Consider the following 20,999-nt stretch of genomic DNA (forward strand, 5'->3'; position numbering starts at 1 on the left):
TGCTTTTTTGAAATTATTTGATCGTGTCGGGTGCAAGCAATTGCTTACACTGGTTGCCTGTTAATGAAAGGATTAGGCTCAAGTTCCTCGGCTTAGTTGTTACAAAAAACTCTTGTATGGTATGATTGGGCCTGCATGAAAAAACACTGTTGGAAGACATGTGCCACAGGAAAGAACGATAGCCGGGCGAAGCAGATAAGTAAAAGATTTATTTCAGGAGCAGTTAAACCCCATTACTGCACCAAGGATCCAGGAAAATCTTGAGTGCCATAACTATCCCTAATTTAACACTCACAGCACTCTAGAATCCCCAGGGTCCTAATAGCAGTGCGTGACAATTAAATATTAGACATTGAATAGAAACAAGTAAGAGTATTGTATATACATTGAGTGTAACCACATCATTTTGAAAATAACTCCAATTTGAGTGTGATCAATACACCATATATTGATCATATTTGGTCGCAAATTTACAAAAATTACCGGACTTGGTGAAAATGAGTGATCACAGTTGGACCAGAACTACAACCCACATTATCTACATGAGCATGCATCATCAATTCACTGCTAGTGCAAACATGTGTCAAAGGATGATTACACTTTTGTTAGATGTGTTTTAAACTTCTTTGTTAACTTCACTTGTCATCCAATAAAACTCATCCTCTTAATCCTCAAACTCTCAAACTTGACAGCACTTTACTTGGATATAGGAATATTAACACTCTTGTTCCACCACCCTTTCCCCTCTATCCAGACTGCAGAGCTGGACACTGATGATTTTGAGTGTCAAAGTATATCTGGGACATCCTTCATTTGATGTGTGAAGAGGTTTCCTGATGATAACTCAATCTCCTTTTTGCAGCTCCATGTCGTTGGCGCTCTTTTTGTTGTCAACCTAAATATGTCTTAAGTCAGTTTGCAAACTATTCTCTTCCTTCTTAATCAGGCATGCTACTACATTTGTAGCTAAAATCCACTTCCTCATGCATCCAGCCTGTACCTAATTTTGTTTTGTACCCTTCTGCTTTGCAAAACGAAAGATTAATTTCTGTATCACTGATGAGTAGTAACATAACTACAGACTTTATCCATGATATACAACTCAAAATCCATTTTATTCAATTGAGTTGTCTGGATTCCTTCAATTAGCAACCTGTTTGCCATTACTACCATATAATTGGAAGATGCGCTGTGTAAAGTTATCCTAAGATGTTTGATGCAATGACTATGTAAAAATATTAAATTCTGATACTTCTAACTGCAGATTTCTCACCTTTTTTAATATTTCACACAAGGACATAAGTTATCCAATTCCCCGGTCCACCAGTGACGCCCCAGCATATCAAGGCTTTCCATGAAGCTGTGCTTCACATTTTTGGCACATTACCAGCTCCCTCTGGCGTGCCTTTGTGCCCCAAGGATCCATGAGGAAATGCAGTTGGGCTTCTACCAATGCGTCTGCCCTCTGCATCATTTGGAACCTCTGATCCTGTTTTGGTTTCTACACTGACTTTGGTTTCGGACTCACGACCTACATCTGTTCTCTCGCATCGGTGCTGGAGGAAGAGACCCAGATCGTTGTGCTCGCTGACTGAGGGTTGGACCCACCTTGACATAGGCCCTGCTCCAATCTCACCAGGCATCAGGCTTCTGGCAACCTACTGCATTCAGATACCTTGCCTTTTCCCTTGCAGCAGATACTATTCACTCTAATATTTTTGGAGCAGACTCAGGCATTGTTGATGATGTGGCTGTGTTTGTCCCTCAGTACACAGATGACAATTGATATGAAGAACTTCAAGATGCCAGTGGCCTGGACACCTTCCCAGACACTAGTTTTGTTATCAGCTCATCCTCCCCACCTGCCGCTCAGTGGTCCTGCTGCAGAAGAAAGTGCCTCCTTTCTGTGACCATACGAATGGTGGAAGACACCCATGACATCCAATTACCAAAAATACAATTTAAGACTAATGTTCTTACAGAGGCTTCTCAACCGGGTCAGACACATGAAACATGTGTTGCCCTTTTAATGAGGCCTTAAAAGACACTCTTTTAGGCACGTGGGCAAAGCCATCTCCTGTGCCCCCAGTTAACAGATAGCTTGTCACTGTCAACCTGTAACTGGTGACCTGGAATGTTTGACTCATCATCCCACACCTGAGAGCTTGGTGGTAAAGGTGTCCACCAGTAAGATTTACTCTGATTCCTTCCGCACCACCCTACCTGATCATGAATCTAGGTGCATTGACACATTTGGTAAGTAAATGTTCTCCTCCACCAACCTTGCCCTGCAGTCTGTAAATGTGCATTGTCTCCTGAGTTGCTACTCACTCACACTTCGTGATAGTGTCCTGATTCTTGCCAGTAATTCTTTGACCTCAGGTGTTTCTGATTTAAGCCAACCAGGACAGCAGTGATGCAGCAAAATTCATCATTCGCTGTGGCCTGGACACTATTGATTGCCTAGGCCTGACAATAGATATCAGCATGGAAGTGCAACACCACGCATGGATGAGATTCACAGGCTTCTCTGGGGATGTCCAGGTAACGTCCTAATGCACATGCCCATTGATGGCTCCCGCCTTTTTGATGACAAAGCAGACCCGGTCCTCGAAAGTTTTAAAGATAGCCAAGTCACAGCACATTCCTTGGGCCTGTCTCCAGTCACTTGTACTAGCAATTTCACCCCCTCTTTGGCTATGATGGGGGTTCCATTTATTGACAACACTATCCCACGTTACTAATCCAGCAAACCTCCCAGCCATTTTGTGGCCGAGGCTATGACTCCCAAAGGCTACACCCAGTACAGCAGGGGAAAGGTGCAAGTCAGTCCCCCGCTCTTCAAGCTGCCGCAGCACCAGAACCACTTTAGTGTGTCCTTCTCAACACACAGCCTCCCTATCAGAGACCGGATCCGACATTTCCTCCAGGAACGGTACTCAATCACTTTGGACAAACGAGTTCTTCAAATAGTCCATCAACGGTACACCCTTCCATTTCTTTCCACTTTGCTGCACCTTCCAAGACCTTTCGGGCTGCTGGCAGTTGATCATCTGTTCATTTTGCAGCAGGAAGTGCAGGTCCTTTTGACCAAAGAAGCCATGGAAAGGCTTCGGGCATCAGAAGGAGGAAGTGAATGTTACTCCTGTTATTTCCTGGTTTCGAAAAAGGATAGAGGGCTTCATCCTTTTTTAGTTATTCTGCCTCTCCACACCTTCCTGTGAAAATAAAGATGCTCACCCTATCCCAGGTCCTGTTTGTCCTGGAAACTGGATGGTAGTGTTGGACTGTATGGATGCTTATTCCCATGCTTATTCCCACACCCTTGTTCTGCAGGCCCTCGGGCGCTACTGCGGTTCACTGTGCACCAGGTGCATTTTCAGTTTGTAGTGCTCCCCTTTGGCCTCTAGACTTTAAAACATCTAATGTTATTGGGGTTCACTGCAACACACCTGACTCCTTTGCAGACTGTCCCATTCATTGGAGCTATTCGGAACACAGTATGGTTTCATGCCTCACCCGACCATCGGGCGATTTCTCTGGCTGGATCTTAAAATACCAGGGCAGACAAACACAGCAACCAAAGACTAGCAGACCACGATTCACAGTCCCACCCACAGGTGGTGCCTGTCACTTTCTGAGAATGGGAAGAACCATTGCTCAATCTTTTTGCCACCGCCAAGACTGTGCAGTGTCAGCACTTTTCCACGTCCGCATTCTCACAAAAACTATCTCAGAGATACATTCCGCATAGAGTAGAGCTCTGGACTTTTGTATGCCTTCATGTCAATACCGATCCTGCCCTGAGTTGAAGATCATCAGGAATGACTGGACCCATGTAATTCTCATAGTACGGGACTGAACCAGGAGAGTCTGATACCCTGAACTGCTGGTCATGAGCATCTGTCCTCCGATCAAGCTGCTGCTTTGGGAGGATTGTCTGTTGCATTTGCACCAGAGTTCTCAACTAGGGCCTGTGCAATCCACACCTCCATGCTAGGGAACTGATCTGTGACAGTTTGACAGTTTTCAACCTCCCTATAGAAATCATTCACATTTTCACAACGAGGCATCCCTCTGCAAAGCTGGTATAACCCAGTGTCTTGGCATGGTGCCCATCAGATTGTCCCACTACAAGCCTAACTGTCAGAGTTGTTGCTTTTTGTGTTATCACTGGTCCAGCATGGACTTGCTTTAGAGGACGGTTAAAGGTTATTTGTCTGCTTTTTTTGTGGCTTTTTTATAGTTACCAGATCAGCCTTCCTTAAATCACCTGTTGTAATGCATTTCTTAAAGGGTTTTAGTCTGTTTTTCTCCTAAATATGCCACAGTCTGACTTTAATTTAGTCCGTGCTTTTTTGATGTGTACACCCTCTTGAGCCACTGAATAGCTGTCCATTGCGACTCCTAACTTTGAAGACAGCCTTTCCTATGGTCATAACCTCGATCAGCATATGAATGCGCTGCAGGCACTCACGGTCAACCCTCCTACACTAAATTTCTTCCTGGGCAAGCTTGTATTTAATACCTAAGCTGATTCTCTCCTGGAATTGGCCACTCCCATTTCACCTTCCTGGCTTTTTTTTTGTTCTACCTCATCCCTCCAAAGAGGAAGAGAGACTCCTTTATTTGGATCTTAAAAGAGCATTAAGTTTCTACATTGAGCGTACCAAAACACATTGGGTGGACATTCAGCTCTTTATTGGATACTCTGAGGCAAATGAAGACCAGGAGGTGCAAATAAGGACCATTCGCCCAGTAGTTTGTTCTCTACATCAAAATCTGCTATGCACTGGCTAAGAAGGAACCCCCAGAAGGTTTGAGGGCTCATTTAACCAGAGCCAAGGCTGCTGCTACTGCGTTGATAAATGGAGTGCCTGTGCTGGATATGTGCCAGGCTGCTACATTGGCAAGTCACTTGGTAAACAGGGTTTAGTTCGCATGCTAAACAACGCATGCCATAACAACGCGGTCGTTACAACAACCGCGTTATTTCGCGTACCGTTACAACGCAAGTCGGAACAACGACTTGTGTTAGGGGGCAGAAGGTGTTGGATTTAAAATCCAACACCTTCCCTAGTGTCCGCACTGACTGGAGTTTGAATAGTAAATTATACTATTCCAACATCCAGCGCCCCCTAAAAGCAAGTCGTTGTTCCGACTTGCGTTGTAACGGAATGCAAAATAACAACGCGGTTGTTGTAACTACCGCGTTATGGCATGCGTAGTAAACACATGCAAAAAACCGTCCTATTTTCAGTCACTTACCTTCAGTAATGCTCTATCAGGTGGATACTCTACCCGCAGATTCCTCAGACATTCCTGCCTCCCCGTTCTGTTAACTTGTGTCTCTTCCATCAAAAAGGACTCCACTTTAGAGATCTGCACACAGGTCATGCTAGTCTGCTGTTGAGTTGTGCTTCTTGGGGCGCGGACAGCCTAGAAAGCAACAGATGTCCGCATGCTAGGACGGTGCTAATGTGTTGCTCCTCATCACTACCAGAGCAGATGTTGGCACAGATGCACAATGTCACCTTCAGCATTCAGTAGTACTGTAAAAAAGAAAAAAAAAAAATCCAGATCTAGTCTGACACCTAGGGAATATTCAAAAGGTGAGGGATCGGCAGTTAGATTATTCACCAGAAAGAGTGTTTCCAAATGGAAAGTACCTTGTTTGTCTCCTTAGAAGTGAAATGTGAGCCATTGTCTGTGACTAGTTTTAGGCAGACCTTCCACAGAAAAAAACATCACTCAGTACCTTAATAACACACTTGCTGTTACGACCAATGAACATTTTATCTATATTTCATGGTTATCCAAAGGTACTATTAAATAACATTTATCCATGACCAACGCATTGAAAGGTCACATAAAATCTTAACCAATTTAGTCCATGGAGAATCAGACCACTCATTAGGAAGTAAAGGGTTTTGAACCGTTTTCCAGTGCTGGTCAGACAACAAACACTGTTTGCGCTGCTCGACAAATCTTCTAACATATACATATAAACAAAGCCACCAATACCACTGATGCAACCTTCTTTCAGTTGCTGAAATACCCAAATGTGCCTTATGAGCAGATTGTATTATTTTGTCTAAGATTACATAGTGGTACCAACCAATCCTGAAACAATAAAATATCTTGTACTGCAGACAACTCTGGTGCAACTTTCAGTAGTATAGGGGCAGTGTGTGCAACCTCCCTTGTGTAATCATGTCAGGGGTGTATGCTATCTCTTGTAGGTTATAACCCGCTGGCCAGTAAGAAAGTCATCGTAATTGGCTTGCAAGACAGTAAGCTCATGGGGAGCCCCCATGCCTCCAGCCTTCACCGGCAGTTGCAATTTTGTCAGGCTTACTGCATCGGCCTGTACCCTATGTTAAGTCGGTCAGTAATGTAGGTAGCATTTTGAACACCACAGCTGGGATAACCACAAGTAAGGTAGTGAAAAAGTATAAGACTCGCTGGAGCATTACCATTTTTGCAATAGCGAAGCGCCCCGCTACCAAAAGGGGAGAGGTGCCCAAAATGTGACCTAGGATCGTATGTAGGTGATCGCCCATTGTAGGTTCCCATCAAGTATGTCCAGCTGCATTTTATACACATGGATTCCGAGGAACTTGAATGTGTCAGGGGCTACTGCCATCTCAGCTACCCCACAGGGGATCACACGTTGTTGGAACCCCTCGCTGAACAAAAATGTTATTTATCAAAATTAATGACGAGTCCCAAAACTGACTGGAATTAAGAGAAGATTTGAGCCACAGTTTGTAGATTACAGTGTAGGTCCCTGGTATATAGTATAATATCTTCAGCAAATGGATGAGTCACGTTACCTATCGTGAACCCCCAGTTCGCTGAATCTCGATGTAGCTTGTGGGATAGGGGTTCCAGTGGCAACATGAAGAGTATAGGGGATAATGAGCATCCCTGTCGTGTGCCACGCTTTATCTGGTAGGGGCCCAAGATATGGACACCCATGCGGGCCCTTGCAGGTGGGGAGATGTACAGTAATTTGACCCAACGGACAACCTCACCTGCGATCCCATTTTGTGTATGGGCCACCAGCATGTACTCCCAGCTAAGAGTGTCAAAAGCTTCACCGAGATCCAAGGATAGGCAACTTGCCCTGTTAAGATTCTGGTGTTGCCCACATTACTTGATAAAGTCTGCGTATGTTTAACTATGTGTTCCTGCTGGGCACGAAACCGCATTGATCCGCATGTATGAGATTTGGAAGAAAGAGGAGAAGAGGGCCAGCCAGTATTTTGCTTAGTATTTTGTACTCCGTGTTCAATAGTGACAGAGACCTGTATGCCGTGCTATCTGCTCGATCTCTGTCCTATTTCAGCAGAGACGTCACTAGGGCCTGTTCTGTGATCGGGGTAGGGTGCCCTCTTCCAGTGAGGCATGATGTAGGTACTCCAGCCAGGGCACCAATTGCGTGGTAAAGGTGGCATAGAATTCCATAGGCAGGCCGTCCAGTCCCGGGGTTTGGTTTCGCTGGAGGTCTCTAATAACCTCTCGGATCTCCATCGCAGTAATCAGTGCCACAAGTCCCGCTGCTTAGGGAGCTGTGAACAGTTGATCATAATACTCTTGGAACGCCTCATTCGCTTCGATTTCTGTGACCACGTGGGTATGCCACAGAGTATTATTCTCAAGTATGGGCTGCAAGAGAGGGGCATCTCTAATCAGGCAGGCCAGCAATGCGCTGGCTCTCTCTACCTCTATGAATTTTCTGAGTGTACGGGCATAGTCCACCACTCGTAGGCGCTCCAGTAATTCCGTATACTCTGAGCACGCATCCTGCAGAGCCGCTAATCGCTTCCCATTTGTCCCCGCTTCCCGTTCTAAAGTGCCCAGGCTCGCTGCCTCCCTCTTTAGGTTGTAAAGTACATTTTGTCGTGCCCCGACGACTGAGCTTATCGTCGGCCCCCTTGCCACCGCTTTGAAGGCCTTCCACTCCACTAGGGGTGTGGAGGCTGTGTTTGCATTAGTCGTGAAATATGTATCTAAAATGGTTGCCATATGTGCATTGAAAGCCCCATTTTTCAGTAGGAGGGTATTGACTTTCCAGGTCAGGACTGGGTACACGTCCCCAAGACAGTGTAAGCTCTAAGTATCTGTGATCTGACAGTCTTACCCAGATAGGTAGTGTGTGTGATCTGAGCCAGCAGGGTAGGACAACATAGTATGTGATCTATTTGTGTATGCAGGGCATGCGTTGCTGAGTACAATGAATATTCCCACATTCCTACTACGCCATGCATCTGCCAGTGTCCAACCCTGCACCCATGATGAAAGGACCTTTGCTTGTCGGACTGTCGCGGCAGCTGGCATTGGGGGGTGTGAATGGTTTAGATACATGTCTAGTACGACATTGTAGTCATCCCCAAGTATCCATGGATACATTGCCAAGTCCGAAAGCGCTGCACTGACTTGGGCCAAGAAAGCGTCCTGTTCTGTATTTGGGGCATAAAGGCTGCCCAGCACTACTGGAGTACCACCCAGCCTGCCCTAGATTAATGCATATCTACCATTTGTATCAATGCGGGTTTCTAGTGCCTCAAAGGGAACCCCTGCCCGGATCCCCCCAGCAGCTCCCCTTGCAAACGCAGAGTATGAGGTATTAAATATCTGCACCGCCATTTCTTTCGGAGCTGGTGGGCCTCTGATGACATCAGATGTGTCTCCTGTAAAAACACGGTCTGTCACCTGCGTTTGCACAGTTGGGCATAGATTCAATGGTGTTTATGGACAGAACCCATCCCCCTTACATTCCAAGTTGTGAAATTTTAGTGATGTAATGAAGCCATTGAAGCTAAATACCATGCATACGGTGCACACATCTGGCACCCAACACAACACCTATGGAAATGCAAGTATTAATGGCGCACCTATTTTGCTTCCCTAAGCAATTAACAGCAAATTCCCATCTATACTGTCCAACTTGTAAACTGTGTTCGACCAAACAAAAAATATGATTCAACCACTGTAACGGGTTATGTGCATTCACCCATGGGATCGTAGTGGAAACAGTGACCAACTACATCATCTTGTGTGGCCTTAGAACGTATCCCATATTGAGGTGCCTCCGAGCTCGGGACTTGTCCCCCCACCCCACCCATAGGATAATGGTATCACACGGATTGAAATGAAAGAAAACCCACCCTTGCAATCCTAGTGATATACAAAGATTAAGGTCCAGCTGTGTTGTGTGGCACAGGTACCACCGCACGCGAGCAGCCAACAGGTACATCTGCCACCTCCACCTCCAATAAACTCAGAAGGCAATATACAATGTTTTTAATAGAACTAGGCATGAGTGCTTTCTTTGATCTGCACAGTTATTCCTTTTTCTCAGCCTAGTAGTTTGTTGATTGAATGTGGGGTTATGGTTGGTAATAGTGCCTGGCGGCTTTCAGAGTCCGTAGGGGTAGTGCCGCCCGCTGAAGTCTTGTCCTTGTATCTCGTAGGGTGGCGGGGGTCTAAAGCGCCACGCTCTGCCCTTCCACCGCTTGTTCCTGGGTAGGAATTGATTCTCCTTCTCGGCTAGTACGCACCGTGCATCGCTGTTTAGTGCGCCTCTGCCTAGTCCGGTGTGCGGGTAGGCGTCTGTATGTATCCAGGATAGGCTGATCTGGGCCCTCAAAGAAATGACTTGTGTGTTCATAAAGGATTTTGAGGCGAGCAGGGAACAGGAGGGCATACTTAAGGTTGAGCTGTTGCAAGTGTTTTTTGACCCCTTGGTAGGAGGTTCACAGACGCTGAGCATGTATAGGATAATCCGGTAATAGAGAGATTTTGACAGTTTTCCTGTGCCTTTCGGAGAAGGGTGTCCCTGGATATGAAAATTGAGGATCCGGGCCAGGTGGTGCTCCCGGCGCTCGAACCCTGGTGGAAACTCTGTGAGCCCTCTCCACACTAAACAGCTCGGTTAGGTCTCCCAGGGCCACCACAATGCACAGCCAATGCTCTATAAATTGGGTGGGATTTTTACCTTCACAGTTTTCAGGCAGTCCAAATATTGTCACATTATTCCTTTGGGACCGTCCTTCGGCATCTTCAACCAAGTTCTGCAACTTGTGTCTGCAGCAATCACTTTCATTTGTTCCTTGCACCAGGAGGTTATATCAGACTGTGTCATTGTGTTAGTTTTAACCTTTTCTGACAATTTCTTATGGTTGGCTTTGAGAAGGCTGACCTCTTAGTTTAGCGCTCCCAATTGTTCCAGAACTGTCTGGGACTCCCTAATTTCTTTAAGGATAATGCCTCGTTTATCAGGAGGGGGGAGATCCTTAGTAGGGGGCACAATATCATCTGCAGTCAAAAGGAGGGGGAGGAATCTGCACTTCGAGTTAGAGCCCCTCCCGAGAGTCCGTGGTCTGAATTAACTTTTATATCTATCCTGCCACTTGCTCATCTTGTTGCCACACATTTACTGAATATCAGACACTTCTAAGTCTTGCGACTCAGCTGTCCAACAGTGCTCCGTGAATTCCACAGTAGTGGAGTGTTCCTTATGTATAGGCTGCTATCCCCGCAATTCTGGGTGATTCAGTATTGGGCATTCATTAATTTACTGACAGTTTGACATCTGCACCCAAAAAATTAAGCGGTCAATCTGATCATACCTCTATCGACATTCCTGAGTTCTTTTGAACTCCGGAGTAACTTCAGGACTTAAACCTGGTACCCTACAGTCCTAATTGAGGCTTTCCTGATAAAGACTCCTTATGCACATAGATCTCATGAAGACTCATCACTAACTTAAGCCACGATCTCTCTTATAATCATCATGTTGGGGTGACATTATTTGAATTCAAAAGATTTACTGTCAATCATTGTTATACTGAGTTTATTTTATGAGGACAATAAGATATAAGACCATACCAAAATCATTGCACATAGATGTATTGTTGTGTGACTGTGTGGACTTTGGATTGTTGTCTTTTTATTCTATGTAGTATGGTACATCACCAATTATATTTTGTACATTATGGTTTTTAAAGAGATGGTGATTTAATAATAAAATATATGTAATTTTTAATTCTCAGTCTGTTGACCCATATAGATTAACCATGTCCATTCATAGTTATTCAGGGGTGGTGTTTCTACATTAGTACTTTCCCTGCCCTGAGAACAGTTATTGCTTATCCAGTATTAGGGTATCTTTCATAGATTCACATGCCTGAATCATTCCCCGTCGTCGGGATGGGAGTCACCGGTAAATAACAAAGCAATGTCTTAGTAGACATATATAGTAACAGGCCCCAAAAGGCCTTAGCTTAGTAAGCAATCCACGTCCTTATGTAAAAAGGACCAAAGTTTGGCCAGTAGCCAATCAGCTAGCACCACCCTCTAGAACCTTCCTGGAAGGAGCTCTAGTCCCTCAGATTTTCTACCGCACGTCGTGCTAAGGGAGTCTCCACTGAGCTCTGCTCATTGCTTCTGGATTTCCAGTGTTTCTTGCTACAAATTTACTTGGCTTCGTCATGGCTGATACCCCAAAGAAGGGACTGTTCAGATCCTGTGCTTCCTGTGGGAAAAAGAGGCTTCACGTGGACGATCAGCATAAAGACGGTCTTTATTGTCTTTATCCTAGCCACAATTCGGAAGACTGTAAGGTATGTCGTACCTTTTCATCTAAGACCCTGAAAGACCGAGAAGGGCGCCTTTTAATCTGGCTGCAAAGACTAAAGGACAAGGAAACTGTTGTGTCCTCTGAGGAAAGTGAGGGTTCTACTATCTCTTCTCACTCCTCACATAAAAGACCAAGGGCGTCATCTCCGGGCCCTTCGTCGCAGCCACCTCAAAAGAAGACGCACAAAAAGTCTTCAGAGGTCCTGGCCTCGCCTCTGCCAGGGACTGCTTCTCCTCAGGATGTGCCACATACCTTTAAGAAGCCAGTCTCCACCCTGTCGACGACGACGACCTCGTCGACGGTGGCTTCAACGACTAGGAGATCTCCATCGACGGCAGTCTGTTACCTCGTCGACGACGACAATATCTACTGTTACATCCCAATCTATGACTACGTCGACGACGACCACTCCATCGTCGACGGCTGGTAAAGCTATCTCGTCGACGCTAAAAATAAAAAAAATCATCGTCGTCAGTTAAGCTGCCGACGGCAGCATCGACGACGACACCATCGACGAAAGCTCCCTCGTCGACATAATCGTCGACGAAGAGACCGTCATCATCTTCGTCGCCGACAACGATACCGTCGACGATGACCTCGTCGATGACGTCTCAAATGCAAATTATACCTGTTACACCGTCTACGACTCTACCGTCGACGGATATGGACTCTGATGTGCAAAGTACTTATGTGCACCTCAAAATAACTAAACGTGCACTGACTCCGGCCCTCACTTCACCCAGTAGGGTCCCAACCTTGCCTCCAGCTCAACTTTTTGACGAGGAAGACTCAGATGACGGCAGTATATTCCCTGCTGCGACAAGTCCATCGCAACTGCACGTAAAATATCAGGATATCTCTGACTATGAGGACATTGACCAAGAATATCAGGAGGTTTCACCTCAGGAATATGTGCAGCCCCCACCTTCCATGGTTTGTCTGCCTGCGTCTCTGGTCACGGATCTCCAATTCCTGATACCTGATTATAAGCAACGGTTTCCGACGCCGGCACCTTCCTCGATGCCAGTTGGGCCTCCAACACCAAGGCCACGACCGCCTCCATTGGTTTTGCAGTCAGAGGCTGTCACATCGCCACTTCGTCCCACCACAGATGACGAGGATGACGGGGAGCCTGAAGGAGAGCTTCAGGATGTCCAATCTCACCAGGAAGAATGGGATGACTACATCCTTCCCTGCCCGGTTTCTCCTGCCCCTACCACGGCCGACTCGCCGCCAGAGGACATTAGCGGCTTTCATAATATCAGAGAGAGCAGCCCAGCGCTTTCAAATTCCAATGCCATCGCACCAACAGGACTGTTTCCTTTACGATTTTAAGGAACCTTTTAAGAAGTCTGTCCGTGCAATTCCTATCATAGACTACATTTGGGAACAAGGCATAAAGATTATGCAGAATCCTTCCTCCGTCCCTCCAGTGTTACCACGGCTGGATAAAAAATATAAATCGCCAGACACTGCTCCGGCTTGTCTCACAGGCCATCCAAAGCCGGACTCTGTCATTACCCAGGCCGCACAGAGGAGGTCAAACAACCCAGCTGCTCTGTTGACAGCTCCACCAGATAAGGAGGGTAGGCGACTGGAAAACATAGGCAAACGTTTTTCCTAGATGTCGACTTTAACAGTGCGTGCTTCCAACGCCCTAGCACTGTTGGGACGTTACAATCGTCCGATGTGGGCGGACATTGCGCCATACTTGGCAGACTTACCAGAGGAGTCAAAAGAAGAGGCAAAGATAATCTTGCTAGAGGGGGAAAGATCTGCCTCTGAACTTATAGACAGCACAATGGATATTGCTTCGACCGGATTTTGACAACTAGCTGGCGCAGCGGTCCTTCGACGCCAAGGTTGGCTAAAGGCAACCTCCTTCAGGCCGGAGGTCCAAACCAAAGTGCTGGATATGCCATATGATGGCCAACTTCTCTTCGGCGCACATATTGATGAGGCATTACAGGGTATTAAGAAAGATACTGATACCGCCAGAGCTTTGGGTACCTTACAATTTCGGAACCCTTCCTTTCGAGGTTCAAGAGGAAGAGGTCAAGCTTCAACTAGGGGAGATTTTCAACAACTTTCTTCCTTCCCTTCCTCCCAGCAATACCGTTCGCAATACCAACAGCGACAGCAATCCTCATACCCCAAATCTTCCTTTCGTGGCAAGGGAGGAAGACAAAAGGGCGCCGCTCGACGGCAATGACTTTCAACTGCAGCCGGTCTCAAACTTCTCTCCACCCTCCAAGATTGGCGGAAAAATTTCCCACTTTCTCCCAAATTGGCAAAAAATAACTACGGACCGTTGGGTCCTACAATTAGTACAATTCGTCCATTCTCTAGAATTCATACAGATCCCTCCTCAAACCCCTCCCCGCCAAATGCTTCACAAAAATCTACGTCCCCTACTCTTAGAAGTGAAGATTATGCTCCAAAAGGGAGCTATAGAGAGAGTTCCCCCAAGCCAACGGGGAAAAGGGTTTTACTCCCGTTTCTTCCTCATCCGAAAAAAGGAGAAAAAATGGAGACCAATATTGGACTTGAGGAATCTGAACAAGTTTCTGAAAAAGCAGTCGTTTCGTATGGTCACCATTCAGGAGGTATTACATCTACTCACTGCGAACGACTACATGGTGTCGTTAGACCTGCAAGACGCCTACTTTCATATACCAATACACCGCAACCACAAAAAATTCCTACGATTCATGGTGGCGGGCAGACATTACCAGTTTCGGGTTCTGCCGTTTGGACTCAAATCGGCGCCACGCATTTTCACCAAATGTCTAGCTCCAGTGGCTGCATATCTACGCCATCATCATCATCAGGTCTTCCCATATCTAGACGACTGGCTTGTCAAGTCTCCATCTCTAGAAGGAACGTCCAGGTCTTCCAACGCTTGTCTGAGGCTTTTCAATTCACTGGGGCTAACTCTCAATCACGACAAGTCCGTCCTTCAGCCGTCTCAGCGCATGAATTTTCTGGGCGCTACACTAGACACCGTACTACGGAAAGCATTCCCATCACAGGAAGACAAACTTCAGTCGTTAGCGCTCCGGATAATGTCCAAAAAGACGCTGTCAGTGCGTCTCTTCAAATCCCTACTCGGGATGATGTCTTCTTGCATCCTATTAGTCCCGCATTGTCGTCTTCATATGCGACCCCTTCAAGTAGCACTGTCTGATCAATGGGTCCAGGGTACAGGGTCCTTCGACGACGTCATCCAGGTGACCCCTGTGATCAAAAAGGCTCTACGATGGTGGGTTTTCCCCCAGAACCTTTCTCAAGGCTTGCCTTTCTTGCATCCTGCTGCTCCTCATATAATCACCACGGACGCCTCCTTAGAGGGCTGGGGGGCTTTCCTTCAAGAACTGCAGATAAGCGGGAAGAGGTCCCCTTCCAAGAAGGCACTTCATATCAATCTTCTAGAGCTACGCGCAGTATATCTAGCTCTGGTTGCCTTCCTTCCAAGAATCAAAAACTCCATAGTGCTTGTCCGAATAGACAACACCACGACAATGCACTATTTGAACAAACGGGGAGGAACTCGCTCGCTAACACTCTCTCGCGAGTTGCAAAAAATTTGGAACTGGCTGCTCCGTCACAACATCTCTCTCCGAGCAGATTATGTTCCAGGTGCCCATAACGTGTTGGCAGATTCTCTGAGCAGAAGACAGGCAGCATGCCACGAGTGGGAGCTGGATCAACTAGTTCTAAGCAACATATTTGCTCAATGAGGCACCCCTCTTCTGGACCTCTTCGCCACCCAGCAAAACGCCAAATGCCAACACTTTGCAAGCTGGCATCCCCAACAAGGGTCTCTGGGGAATGCCTTTTCGATCGCATGGTGCAACGTCTTTGCGTACGCCTTTCCGCCGTTTCCCCTGATTCCCAGGGTGCTACGGAAGATGAAAGCGGAGCCCTGCACTCTCATATTGATAGCTCCAGCTTGGCCACGCCAACACTGGTTCACGGAACTTCACCTCCTTTCCCTGGAACCTCCAATCAAATTGAAGCCGTTTCCATCTCTTCTAACGCTCAACAATCAGCAAGTTCAGCATCCGGATCCGGCATCTTTCAAGTTATCAGCATGGCTCCTGAGTTCAGAGAGTTTCAGGGCTTAGACTTTCCTCCGGATTGCAGACAAATTCTAGCTCGAGCAGATAGTACCTGTGAGAAGTTGGCCTGATGTATGATGTCACTAGTTATAGTGTACACCTTATATCAGTCCAAATACCCTTATGGTGATTGGTTGTAAAGTCAACCTTATAGACCAGCTATCCTAGTGGTAGCATGGACAAGAGCAGTCTTAGGCTAAACTCTGAATGGCATGTGAAGCCAGCTGTGATACCATATATAATCCCTTGAATACCAAATGAAAGGACACCACAACAGATATATATATAAAATAAAGTGTATTTATTCTAAGCAAACCCTCAGCACTCTTTATGAGTTTAGAGGTAAGTACAACACAGTCTTATTAATGCATACAGTAAGTCACACAGGTAAGTAATACAGTTAGGCCCTAGGAGCAACGCAAACCATATACTAAATAAGTGGTATAAGAACCACTGTCACGGAAATAGAATAGGCCTAGGCCTAGGGAATCGCTGGGGCTACACTACACTAGCGTTAGTTAGGAAGTGGGAGGCCCACGGGATTCGTGTGCAGAGTGGAAACACTCACGCGTAATGCGTAAAAGTCAATAGCAATGTTACAGTTTAGAAATAGATAGATTTAGGACACTTCCGGAGTAGCTAGGAAGTTGAGACTTGAAAACTAGACACTAGGATAGTCACTATCCTGATGAGCACCGGAGTACCCAAGTTACCTAGCCCACAGGCTGCGGGTGCATAGGGGTGAAGATGCGTCGTTTTCGTCGTCGACTCCTATGGATGCCTGAAGAAAGATGCTGACAGGCAGTCAGGGGAGAGTGTCCGGTGGATCCCAAGGCTGGGATCAAGAAGAGAAGAAACCTGCAAGCAGAGGGGACAGAGTCAAGGTCACTAGCCAGTGACCACGTGGGACCAGGAAGGAACCAGGCGATGTCGTGAAGAGTTGCAGGTGAAGGTGAAGCTTGTCGCTGCAGCCAGGAGGACCAGGAAGCGTCGAGGACGACCAGGACCAGGAGGCGAGCTGTCCCACGAAGGCTCTTGCTGTCGGCGGCGTCGAAGTTGGACTAAGACTCACCAAGCCTTGGCAAGCGGAACCCACGAAGAACAAAGGACTTGCTTCTGGTGCAGACCAGGAAGGTCTGGGGTGCTTCTTCTTTGCAGAGAAGCGGGAGCCAGTCTGGAGGAGCCAAACCAGCGCAGAAGATTTCAGGGAGCGTCGTCACAAAGGCCACTAGCCAGCGGGCAAGCAACCGGACAGACGCGGCAAGCAGGAAAATGCTGAAGGGCCCCACGCAGGACTCGTGGAGTGTGGGGGGCTGGTCTTCAGTGCAGATGGTGCTTGGGGTTGGGGCTTCTCAATCCCCGGTGCACAGCTTCGAGGGTACCTCAGAAGCTGCGCTGTAAGTTACTAGCCACTTTTCCCAGGTAGCCGGTCCCACGTCGCTCGTCGCCTCCACGGATCTCAGCTCTGCTGCAGATGTGGATGAGGGTCGGAGAAGTCTGGAAATTAAGGCTCTGGTCGGGCTCTGCAGTCGGTTCCTCGTCGAACGTTTCACAAAGCAAAGGGTAGTCTCTTGATGGTGCCTGTTTGCACAGGGTAGCCACTCCTTGGCTACAAGGGAGATTCTTCAGTCTTCTTCTTTCGTCGAATGTCGAAGGTCCAGAGTTTCTGTTCAGTTTTGCAGGTTCAGGATAATCTAGAGTCTTGAGGCCCAACTCCCACTCTTATACTAATCTGGGGGGCTGGGATACCTGCTAGGTCACGCCTTATGGGTGGGACCTGGGAGGGGGTGGTTACACCCACTTCCCTTTGTCCAGTTTCGCGCCAGAGCTGGGGCTGGAGTGCCCCAGCGCCGGTTTGAACTGGACTATGCAAGGAACACCTTGTGTGCCCCAGGCATGTCTCATTCCTTTCAGCCCACCCTGCCCCAATACACTAAAGGCTGTCTGGAGAGGTGTTAGCACCTCCCCAAGCAGGAAACCTATTGTCCAGGCCTCCCTGGCTGGGATCACTCCCAGCTGCAGGAGGTCAGACTTGTGTCGTGGCAGCAGCATCCATTTTGTGATGCTGAGGCTTTGGTCAGAGGCTAACAGTTGAAGTATGATTTTAACATGTCTCTCCCTCTAGAAGGGGGGAATAATATTCTCATGTCCAGAAATGGCATGGGGTTATTATTCCCTAGTGTTAGACACCTTACACGACATGTTTTGATAAAGCCAAACCATAGTTACCATAACCGTCTAAGATTATAAGGCACTTTAAGAGTATATGGTAGGCTATATCATAGAACAGCTATAAGGACATGGTTCCGAAAGCTGCAGACAGGCTCAGCTCATGCTAGAGCACCATCTCACATGTTACCAAGCACTCTGCCTCCAGGATTGTCAAGGCCTGCCATAGGAGTGACTGATAGGTACACATGTGTCTATATGTAAGTTAGGTATAGGAATACTACACCTAAGCAAGGGGTGAGTACACGACCTTGCCCCAGCTGAGTGATCAGCCAGTTGTGTCAAAATGGAAGGCCAGGCCAGGGGTGGCATAATACCTGCTGCAGCCCCTGGTAGGCCTAGGGTACACCTATGCCCTGGGTACCTAGGGTACACTGTACAGGGGCCAATAAGGTGATCCTATCCAAATGGGTTATGCACCTAAAGTACATAGTATTAATTTAGAGAGAGAACAGCAGGGCTGTGGGTCTGATTAGCAGGCCCACAGCCACATCTAAGTCGAAAACCAGTAAAGCAAAAGCAAAAAGTGGGGGTGAACATAGAAAGCAGACCCTACTCTCCTACACAACCCCCCCCCCCAAACTTAGGGACATTAAACTAACCTTGACCAGTTGAGTCTTCATGTTCTAAGTGGAAATATCTGGAGAGTCCATCTGCATTGGCATGGTCAGTCCCAGGTCTATGTTCCACTGTGAAGTCCATCCCCTGTAGGGAAATGGACCACCTAAGAAGTTTGGGATTTTCACCCTTCATCTGATTTAGCCACAAGAGGGGCTTATGGTCTGTCTGAATCTTGAAGTGAGTGCCAAACAAGTATGGCCTCAGCTTCTTCAGGGCCCAAACCACAGCAAAGGCCTCCCTCTCAATAGCTGACCAACGTTTCTCTCTAGGGGTCAGCCTTCTACTTATAAAAGCAATGGGCTGGTCTTGACCATCTACATTCAGTTGTGAAAGAACAGCTCCCACACCTAACTCAGAAGCATCTGTCTGGACAATGAACTCTTTGGAGTAGTCTGGACTTTTCAGAATAGGTGCACTGCACATGGCCTGCTTCAGGTCATCAAATGCTTTTTGACAGCTTACTGTCCACTGAACTTTCTTTGGCATCTTCTTGGAGGTCAAGTCATTAAGTGGTGTCACTATGGACCCATAGTTCTTAACAAACTTTCTGTAGTACCCAGTCAGGCCCAAGAAAGCTCTGACCTGAGTCTGGGTAGTTGGAGGAGCCCAGTCCTTTATGGTCTGGATCTTGCTCTCCAGTGGTTGAACCTGACCCCCACCAACTAGGTGGCCCAGGTATACAACCTTGCTCTGCCCTATCTGGCACTTAGTGGCCTTGATAGTGAGGCCTGCCTTTTGCAGGGCCTCTAAAACATTCCTCAGGTGGACCAGGTGATCCTCCCAGGTGGAGCTAAAGACAGCAATATCATCAAGATAAGCTGCACAATAATCATCCAACCCAGTAAGGACTTGATTCACCAGCCTTTGGAAAGTGGCAGGTGCATTCTTCAAACCAAAGGGCATTACCACAAATTGATAATGTCCTCCTGGGGTCGAGAAAGCAGTTTTGGCCTTTGCACTCTCAGCTAGTCTGATTTGCCAGTAGCCTGCTGTTAGGTCAAATGTGCTCAAAAACTTAGCAGCTGCCAGTCTGTCAATGAGCTCATCTGCCCTAGGTATTGGGTGGGCATCTGTCCTAGTGACAGCATTGAGACCTCTGTAATCCACGCAAAACCTCATCTCTCTCTTACCATCTTGGGTGTGAGGTTTTGGCACAAGGACTACAGGACTAGCCCAAGGGCTCTCTGAAGGTTCAATGACTCCCAGCTCCAACATCTTTTGTACCTCAACTTTTATGCAGTCCCTGACATGGTCAGGTTGCCTGTAGATTTTACTCTTCACAGGCAGACTGTCACCAGTGTCCACCTCATGGGTGCACCAGTTTGTCTGACTTGGGGTCAGAGAGAACATATGTCTGTAGGCCTGCAAAACTTGTCTGCAGTCCTGTTGTTGATGGACAGTGAGGCTGTCAGAAAAGACCACACCATCAACTGAGAAATCATCATCAGGGTTCTGAGTCAACAGGTCTGGGAGAGGGTCACTCTCTTCCTCCTGCCCCTCATCTGTAGCCATGAGTAGCCCCATGTCTGCCCTGTCAACATATGCCTTCAATCTGTTGACATGAAGCACCCTGTGGGGGCTTCTGGGAGTCCCAAGGTCCACCAAGTAGGTGACTTCTCCCTTTTTCTCAACAATAGTGTGGGGTCCAGACCATTTGTCTTGGAGTGCTGCTGGGGCCACTGGCTCCAACACCCACACTTTCTGTCCTGGCTGGTAAACAGTCAGTACAGCCTTTTGGTCATGCCAAGCTTTTTGGAGTTCTTGGCTTGCCTCAAGGTTTTTAGAAGCCTTCTTCATATACTCTGCCATCCTGGAGCGGAGACCAAGTACATAATCCACTATGTCTAGTTTGGGTTGTCTGAGAGGTCTCTCCCATCCTTCCTTCACCAAACACAGGGGTCCTCTTAGAGGATGCCCAAACAAAAGCTCAAAAGGGCTGTAGCCAACCCCCTTTTGTGGGACCTCTCTGTAAGCAAACAGAAGGCAGGGTAAAAGGATGTCCCATCTTCGCCTAAGCTTGTCTGGTAATCCTTTTATCATTTCCTTTAGGGTCTTGTTGAATCTCTCAACAAGCCCATTGCACTGTGGGTGATAGGGTGTGGTGAACTTATAGTTAACACCACACCCCTTCCACATTGCAGTCAAGTATCCTGACATAAAGTTGGCACCTCTGTCAGAAATGACCTCCTTTGGAAAGCCCACTCTGGAGAATACTCCAAGCAGGGCCCTTGCCACAACAGGAGCTGTTGTGGTCCTCAGGGGAATTGCTTCTGGGTACCTGGTGGCATGGTCCACTATCACCAGTATGAATCTGTGCCCAGATGCTGTTTGTGGGTCCATTGGTCCTACAATATCTATGCCCACTCTTTCAAAGGGGACCC

The 20,999-nt window shown here is 47.2% G+C and overlaps 1 protein-coding gene across 1 annotated transcript in view; it reads left to right on the top strand.

The window, feature by feature from the left end:
- The window catches only part of RAD21L1 (RAD21 cohesin complex component like 1), a 1,288,752-nt gene that overhangs the window by 1,130,580 nt on the left and 137,173 nt on the right, over nt 1-20,999 (top strand). The window lies entirely within an intron of this gene.

The sequence above is a fragment of the Triturus cristatus genome, chromosome 7 (assembly GCF_964204655.1).
Source record: "Triturus cristatus chromosome 7, aTriCri1.1, whole genome shotgun sequence".
NCBI classification, from domain to species: Eukaryota; Metazoa; Chordata; class Amphibia; order Caudata; family Salamandridae; genus Triturus; species Triturus cristatus.